This window comes from Phascolarctos cinereus, unplaced genomic scaffold (assembly GCF_003287225.1).
Source record: "Phascolarctos cinereus isolate Bilbo 61053 unplaced genomic scaffold, phaCin_HiC Scaffold_7;HRSCAF=346, whole genome shotgun sequence".
Classification (NCBI taxonomy): Eukaryota; Metazoa; Chordata; class Mammalia; order Diprotodontia; family Phascolarctidae; genus Phascolarctos; species Phascolarctos cinereus.
This window is the reverse complement of record NW_027556180.1, coordinates 15,300,419-15,309,981: the sequence shown is the minus strand read 5'-3', so window position 1 is coordinate 15,309,981 and position 9,563 is coordinate 15,300,419. Positions and strand designations below refer to the sequence as shown.

Here is a 9,563-nt window from a genome sequence, read left to right as displayed (position 1 = left end):
TCACCCATGACAGGGAACAAACAAGGGAAAGAGTCCTACCTGAGTCACTCAACAGCTCAACACTGAGTTGGTTCCACTGTGACTTTGGGACCACAGTCCCCAAGTATTGGGCTCCCTACTGCTTCCTGATTTCCAAGTGGCTGGTATATATGTTCCCTCAGTGACACTGAAACCCTACATTCCCAGTGCTTGTCACTTGTCAGCTAATATCTCCACCCACTGCCTGTTGCACTCATGCTTAGATCAGCATCCTAGATTTAGGACATTCTTTAAGACCTTATCCAACAGATTTGTAGTCTCTTTTCCCTTCCCCCAACCTAAATTAAACTCGGAGACTTCTCAAGGTGGAAACCAAAGGTTACCTTTATTACAATCTCCGGAGATGGCTGTCTGCTCCTTCGATACACGTGGAGAGAGAGAGAGAGACCGAGTAACAGGGGCTGCCTTATGAAAGCAAATCTCCACCCCCCACACAAACAAGCCTCCATCCACCATGCAAACAAGTTTCTACCCACCATTATCCCTTAGCCCCTTAACTGGGGGTGGGCTTACATTCTAAGCTTGAAAGTTTCTTCCCATCCTCTTAACTGGGAGGTGAGGCTTACATTCCAGGCGAAATTCAAAGACAAGGAAAGAGGCTGGAAGCCAAGGGCAAATGGCTCCGATTGGGGGTGGGGCAGGGCTTATTCTTTCTGTTAAGTGCTTAAAAACAGGGTCTGAGCAGGGGAGAATTTTGAAAGTAATAATCAAGAATTATTTGACCCTTTGAGGAGCCTTCACTTCTGAGAGTTCATTTCTCACACTACCTTCTGAACTCATTACCTTAATTACACTGAGAAGTCTTCACTGGGACATCCCATTCACCGCCTTGGACTAAATTCTCTAATTAATTTTTATTACTTGATAAATGTTGATTTTCTGTTCTTCTTAACTTTTCCCTCCCCACCAGTGAGAAGAAAAATAAAGAAAAACAAAACCCTTGTAACAGACATGCTCAGAAAAAAAATCCTACATTAACTACGTCCAAAAATTCTACCAATTGAGTCTACTGCTTCTTTTAGTGGTGGGCAGCATTCCTCATCATCATTCCCCTGGAATCCTGATTGATATTATGCTATTCAGAGTTCTTAAGTCCTCCAAACTTGGGGGGTTTTGTCCTTATATAAATTATTCTCCTGGTTCTGCTCACCTCACTAGGAATTGGTTCATGAAGGTCTTGCTAGGTTGCTCCTTGGACTGATTTCTAAGTCTCCTCTACATTCTGGAATCATGTTCTCATGCACTTAACAACAGAACCCTGACCATGCTCTCCTATTTAAACTCCAGGACTATGACTAATCCTTCTGGTCAGCCTGGGAAGCAAGCCCTCATCTTTCCCAGAATATCCAAATTCTTCTTGTGGCAGAATTCTATTCCTTTGATCTACTCCTCCCTCAGAGATTGCATCAATTTTCACAGCTCTAGGAACCACCTGTAGGCATAGGACTCCCAAATTTCTAGATTCAGCCCTAATTTTTTTTCCTCCCTAGTTCAGTCCCCTGTCTGCAGCTGCTTATAGAACATTCCATTTATATATTCCATTGTTTTCTAAAATCTAAACATTATCTTTTCAACAATATTGACTTCCTTACCTATTTAACATATGGTATAATGAGACATTAGATAAGATTAATTTAGATTATGTATATAAAGTGTTTTGTGAACCTCAATGTAATATATAAATATTAATCATCATTGTGACTATTACTCCCATCAATGATACTGCCCTTCTCTCAGTGACACATTCGATCCTGAAATCTATTCATGATTTTATTGTGGGAAGAGGTACCTGTGGACCCCCGGTTAAGGACTCATGCTTTCATTGCATTGACTTCATAATCATGTAGAAGTTCTGTGCATATTCATGTGTGGAGTCAGTCAAAACAAATAGGCTAATGAAACATTAACACCATAAACTAAGGTAGATGGTCTGTGTCTGGTGATATGGATTTTTCCCCAATTTAAAGTTATTAACATTTAAAATTTTGCAGGAGTACTGCTATCAACTTTTAGTTTGATTCTGAACACATTTTATCCCTTGAAATAAGAGCTCTGTGTAGACGGACCAAATCAAGCATGTAGGTCTGTAGTCCTCTCAGATATCATTTTAATTGTCTTTCCATGAATCATATTGGAACAAACCTAAGAATGCTCTGGGAGTTGGAAGAAGGGAACCTCAATATTCACTGCAGAAGCTTTGTGACTGCCAGTAACATTACAGTTGGGCAGATGATCATATAAAAGTCCTGGATGCAAATGAGCAGGCTATTTCATTAGTCAGTCAATGATCATTTAACGCATGCTTAGTGTGCTAAAAGCTGAGAAAACAAATAAAAGCAACAAGACAGTCCCTACCCCCAAAACACTTACAGTCTAACGGGGGAGAGAACATGCCAACAACTATGCAAAAAACAAGATGTAAACATACAGATAAACTGGAAGTGGTCAACAGAGGGAAGGCACTGTAATTATGGGGAATCAGGGAAGACTTCTTGTAGGAAGTGAGATTTGAGTTGAAACTTGAAGGAAGCCAGGAAGGAAAAATAATACGTGATTTTAAACTTCAACTTCAAAATGGAAGCTAAATTGTCATTGAAGTGCCTCTTTCAAAACCATAGTACGTCAGTCTTTAAATAAGAAGTCCTCCCGAAAACAGGGATTCTTAAGCTGGTATCTGGGAACTTTAGAAAAAAATGTTAAGTATATTTCAGCATAATTGGTTTCCTCTGCAGTTAACTCAATGTACACTTACTAAGAACCTATTATGTCCCAATCACTAGGTACAAAGAAAGTTCATTGAGAGTTCCTGCCCTCATGGAGTGCACAGTCTTGTGGGACAATTGCCTTTTCAATCTCTTTATTTTATCATATACACTTAGTCTTATTCTGAAATCTTCCCACATTGCTAAAGGAGTTCATTCCACACAAAAAGGGAAGAATCCTTAGTCTTAGAGATAACACAGGAGTGGATGTCCAGTCACCAGCTTCTTACTTTTTTTGAGCTATATAATTTAGCTTACCCAGGCTTAGAGAAGTTTCATTATATATAGAACAGAGGAAATATTACTAGGTGGAAATTCCAGGAAAAAAATCCAGTTTTACCTCAGTGGGGGAAAGACATAATAAAAAACATTACAAAATAAATAAATGGCTCTTGAAATTCTTATACAGTAATGAAAGTTACAAACTTCTAAATAGGTCCCTCAAAATTATCATTATTCTACCACTGTGATAAGATATAGACTTCAAGATAGCTTACATTATTTTTTTTTTCCTTTGGGGTTTGCTAACATTGCTGGGTATGTTGGTCTATGTTCAGTCTTTCTTCCTCTGCTATGCTTTTCATAATATACCCAATTCTCTTACTGCTGGTGAAGCCTCAGGGAGCAATAAGAGTGGTTTTTTTTAATATCTATTGGTGGTAAATAATTTAATTGAACCCAACAATACAACTATTATGTCTGTATCCCAAAGAAATCAAAGGAAAAAGAAAAAGGACCAAATACACAGAAATATTTATAGTGGGTAGCAACGAACTGAAAATTGAGGGGATGCCTATCAATTGGGAAATGGCTGAACAAGCTGTGGTATGAGATTGTGATGAAATATTATTATACTACAAGCAATGATGAGGGGGATAGTTTTAGAAAAAACCTGAGAAGACCTATATGAACAGATGCAAAAAGTAGAACCAGGAGGTCATTATAAACAGTAATATCAATATTGTAATGATGAAGAACTGTGAAAGATTTAGCTACTCTGATCAAGAAACTAATCCTAAAAAATTCTGAAAAATTCATGATGAAAAATGTTACACAACTCCAAAGAGAGAAATGATGAATTTTGAGTGCAAATTGAAATACAATTTTCTCACTGTCTTTATTTTTATTACTTTTTTTTGAAACATGGATAATATGGAAATATATTTGGCATGATTTCACATATATAACTGGTATCATATTGCTGGCCTTCTCAGTGAGTAGGAGATGGAATGGAGGAAGGGAAAGAACTTGGAATTCAAAATTAAAAAAAAAAGAATGTTAAAAATGATTTTTTTAAATAAATAAGATTATTGCTTCTGGGAGCCAAGATGATGGAGTAAGCAGGAAATTGCTGTAACTCTCCCATATTCACCTCCAAACAACTATAAAATAGCACCCCTAAACAAATACTGGAACAACAGAACCATCAAAGAGACAACATGAAACTATCTTTGAGTCCAAGAAACTTAGAAAATCATCAGGAAAAGTCAGTCTCACCCAGGTAAAGAGGAGCGCAGTCCAGGACAGGAAGTCTCCAAGCAAGCCAGTAGTAAGCCCCACTCAGCAAACCAGTGGTAGATCCTAGGTCCCAGTGCAGTGGAGCAGGCAAACCCCAACACCAGGACTCTCACATGCCTCACATAGCCAAGGAAATGGGCAGACTTCAGCTCCAAGAACCTCCATGTGCTTCATCATAGCCCCAGTCAAACAGGCAGCCACCAGTGGCCAGACCACCATGTGCTTCAGTGTATTCTGAGGAAACACAGAAACACCCCACCAGCCTCAGCACACACCAAACACCACCACTAAAACCCCAACTCAGCACCAAGTAAGCTGCCAGATCCCTATGAAATCCAATACCATCCATCTACCACCCACCCCCTCAAAACAGCAGCAGACACAAAGGTGCCCCATAGGCCACAGGGCAACATCAGTGCAGCACCAGGTGAACGGCCAGGGCCTGCAGCCCCTGGCACGAGAAGCCTGAGGCAATGCCCCTTCCACCCTGGGAGCAGAGCTCAGATTGAAAAGAAAGGACAAAGGCCAAAAAAAGGTGAGCAAAAAGAAACAAGAAACATCTGACCATAGAAAGTTATGGGGACAGGGAAGATCAAGACACAAGCTTAGAAGAAGACAACAATGTCAAAATGGCAAGTGGTCTCAAGCCTAGAAAGAACTCATGGAGCAGCTCAAAAAAAGAAGCTTAAAAATCATGTAAGAGAGGCAAAAAAGTGGGAAAAGAAATGAGAGTGAAGCAAGAGGATTATGAAAAAAAGAATCAACAGCTTGGAAAAAGAAAACAATTGCTTAAAAAGTGGAAGTGGCCAAATGTGGAAGGAAATACACAAATGCACCAAAGAAAACAAATCCTCAAAAAGTATAATCGGCCAAATAGAAAAGAAAGTACAAAAGCTAATTGAGAAAAATACCTTACAAGTTAGGACTGAGCAAGTGGAAGCTAGCGACTCTATGAGACATCAAGAATCAATCAAACAAATTCAAAAGAGTGAAAAAAAATGGAAGAAAATGTAAAATACCTCATGGGAAAAAAAATTGACCTGGAAAATAGATCCAGGAGAGACAATATCAAAATTGTTGGACTCCCTGAATGTCATAATTGAAAGGAGGACCTGGACAGCATCTTTCAAGAAGTTATCAAGGAAAACTGCCCTGATATCCTGAACCAGAGGGCAAAATAAGGATTGAAAAAATCCACCAATCACCTCAGGAAAGAGATCCCAAAATAAAAAATCCAAGGAACATCATAGCCAAATTTCAGAAGTAGCAGATCGAGTAAAAAAATACTGCAACTGGCCAGAGAGAAACAATTCAAATATTGGGGAGTCACAATCAAGATTGCACAGGACTTAGCAGCTGCAACATTAAAAGACTGGAAGTCATGGAACATAATATTCCAGAAAACAAAGGAACTAGGACTGCAAGCAAGAATCACTTACCCAGCAAAGTTAAGCATAATACATTAAGGGAGGAAATGGTCATTCAATGAAACAGAAGAATTTCAAGTTTTCATAAGAAGAATGGAATTAAACCAAAAATTTGCTCTCCAATATTAAGACCTGAGAGAAGCATAAACAGGTAAAGAGGGAAAAGAAAACATAAGGGATTTAACAGAGTTAAACTCTTTATATCATCACATGGGAAGATGACACTTGTAATTCTTAAAAGTTGTATCACTAATAGCACAGTTAGAAGGAATATACACAGAGGGTACGAATATAAGGTGAATGTTAGGGAATGACATAAAAAGTTAAGAGATGAGAAAGAGGAGCACAAGGGGTGTCCAAGGAGGGAAGAGGGACAATGGTGTAAATTATTTCATATGAAGAGGTGAGAAAGACCTATTGAAGTAGGAAGATAAGATGGGAGGGTGGGTGATAGGCATTACTTGAGCCTTACTCTTATCACCGTTGGCTCACAGAGGTAATAATATACACAATCAGTTGAATATAGAAATCTAATTTACCCAACAGGGAAGCAGGAGGAGCAGAGATTAAGTAAAGGTGTGTAGGGATATTGACAGAAGGGAGGGCACATAGGGAGAGGTGGTATGCAGAAACAAAACACTGCTGAGAAAGGAAAGGGTGAAAGGACAGAGAGGACAAACAGGCGGAAAAAATCATAACTGAATGGGAATAGGATAAACTCCCCCATAAAACAGAAGCAGATAGCAGAGTGGATCAAAAATCACAATCCCACAATATGTTGTTTACAAGAAACACACTTGAAACAGAGAGACACACACAGAGTAAAGGTAAGGAGCTGTAGCAAAATCTATTATGCTTCAGCTGAAATTAAAAAAAAAAAAAGCAGGTATAGCACTCCTGATCTCAGACAAAGTAAAAGCAAAAATAGATCTAATTAAAAGATATAAGGGGGGGGGAAATCCTACATCTTGCTAAAAAGTGTCACAGACAATGAAGTAATATCAATACTAAACAAATATTCACCAATTGGCATAGCATCCATATTCTTAAAGGAGAAATTAAGTTAGTTACAAGAAGAAATAGCAAAACTGTGCTAGTGGGGGACCTCAACTGTCCACTCTCAGAACTTAATAAATCCAACTGAAAAATAAACAAAGAAACCAAGGAGGTAAGTAGAATGTTAGAAAACTTAGATGTGGCAGACCTTTGGAGACAACTGAATGTGAACAGAAGAAATATATCTTTTTCTCAGCAGCGTATGGCACCTACACAAAAACTGACCATGTGTTAGGGCATAAAAACCTCAAAATTTAGAATGACAGAAATATTAAATATATTATTTTCAGATCATAATGCAATAAAAATTATATTCAAAGGATGGTAGAAAGATAAATTAAAATTAACTGGAAACTAAACAATCTAATCCAAAAGAAGTGGGTCAAAGAACAAATCATACAAACAATTAATTTAATCAAAGAGAATTACAGAAATGAGACAGCATACCAAAATTTGCAGAATGCAGGCAAAGCAGTCTTTAGGAGAAACTTTATTTCTCTAAATTCTTATATCAACAAAAATGTGAAAAAGAACAGATCAATGAATAGGGCATGCAACTAAACACTAGAAAAAGGGCAGATTAAAAATCCCCAACTGAGCACCAAATTGGAAATCCTGAACATCAAAGGGGAGATTAATAAGATTGAAAGTTGAAAAACAAAAAAAGATCCTCCACATTTCTCTCTTTGTGGAGCAGGCGGCTCTGGGACTGTTCTGCAGGCTGCCCCAAAACTGACCCAGCCATGTGGCTGTGGGAGGAGCAGGGGGAACTGTTGTTTTCTTCCTTCCTGTTCATGCTGCTGCTGATCCTGACCCACAGCCCCTTCAACTCCTGCCTCTCACCTTCAGCTTCTATCTGCTGCTGCCCTTCTGCAGCTTCGAGCCGGTGCCCAACTGCATAGCCCTGCACGTGCTCAGGTCCCGCAGCTGCATCTCTGCTTCCATCACCGCCACCCCTCCATGGTGGCCATGATGTCCCTGGGAACACGCTGACCACGATTCTGGAAGCAGCTAAGAATGGAGCAACAGGTATGGACCTAGGCATTGAATCTATGGCAGCTGGGGTTCCTATCCTAATGCATGATGAGACAGTAGATAGGACTACTGATGGAAGGAGCTGTTTAAGTGACTTGACATTTGCTGATGTTAGGAAGCTTAATCCAGCAGCAAACCACAGGTTGCAGGATAATTTCCCTGGTGAAAAAATACCTACTCTGAAGGAAGCCACTGTAGAATGCCTAGATCATAACATCAAAATCTACTTTTATGTCATGCAACTATGGCTGCTGATGCTCTAAAATATATGTATATGGAATTTCCTAAGTTATACAACATCAGCATTGTCTGCTCTTTCATGCCAGAAGTTATCTGTAAGATGAGGCAGGCAAACCATAATATTGTGATAGCTTTAATCCTTAGACCTTGGAGCTGTAGCTATTTTGGAGATGGGAAACTTCACTTTGATTCTCTTTTGTACATGCTGTTGGATATTTTCCTAGATTGGAGTTTGCATAATATCTTGTCGTACCTTTGTGGAATTTCAGTTTTGCTTATGTAGAAGGATTTTGTATTTACACACTATTTGAAGAGGTGGTCCCCTAAAGGTACTCATGTTGTTGCTTGGACTGTGAATACCTATGAAGAGAAAAAATTCTGTGGAAACCATCATCACTCCAACTATATAACAGCATGTTAGTAGACTGTAGCCCTCATTTTGAGATCACTCTTCTTTTGCAGGGACTCTGGTTTCAGAAATCTGTGCTATCCTTATTCAAGGAAAGCTAAATACTCAGATGTAGCCCTGAGTTCTTGAGGATCAGGTGGTTCACAGAAGTATTAGTCAGAAATTGCATTTTAACTTGAATTAGAGCAGAATGGTGTGGTTGGTACCAAATACCATAGTGTGCTTGAGTTTGTCATGTTTGACCTGGGGTAACTGGGTCTATGAGGAGGTTTGCCACTGCTTGCCCCTAACCCAGCTGAGTTATATGCAGAGGCTCAGTAGTCATAAGCACAGATTCATGTAATTTGTTCATATAAAAACAAATGACTACAAATGTATGCAAAATGCATGTTGACTTGGAGTGGACTTTTCTTACTTCTCACACTTAACATACTCTTCCACTATTTGTATTTGGCCATGTTGAACGATATATTATGAAAGTCAGATTTGGGAACCATACTAATAAAATTGTTAAAATGTATAATAAACATACAGCTCCCTAAGTAATTAACAATTTGAGAAAGATTAAAAAAAAAGAAATTGGAAAAAAAACCTATTGAGCTAATAAATAAATCTAGGAGCTGGTTTTATGAAAAATCCAATAAGATAGATTAGCCATTAGTTAATTTGATTTTAAAAAAGAGAAGAAAACCATTTGGTTTTCAGTATCAAAAATGAAAAGGGTGAAATCACCACCAATGAAGAATAAATTAAAGTAACCATTAGGAAATATTTTGCCCAATTGCATGCCAACAATTCTAAGAATCTGAGGAAATTGATTAATATTTATGAAAATATAAATTACTCAGATTAACAAATCAGGAAATAGGATGCCTACATAACTCCATCTTAGAAAGAGAAATTGAACAAGCCATTAATGAACTCCCTAAGAAAAAATCCCAAGGAACAGATATGGTCACAAGTGAATTCTACTAAACATTTAAAGAATAATTAATTCTAATACTATGTAAACTATTTGGAAAAATAGGGAAATAAGGAGTCCTACCAAACTCCTTTTATGGTACAAATATGGTGTTG

At 38.3% G+C, this 9,563-nt stretch overlaps 1 pseudogene; it reads left to right on the top strand.

Annotated features, from left to right (window-relative positions):
* Positions 1-7,545: 7,545 nt before the first annotated feature.
* LOC110210209 (glycerophosphodiester phosphodiesterase 1-like) lies at positions 7,546-8,587 on the top strand (annotated as a pseudogene).
* The last annotated feature ends 976 nt before the right edge of the window (positions 8,588-9,563 follow it).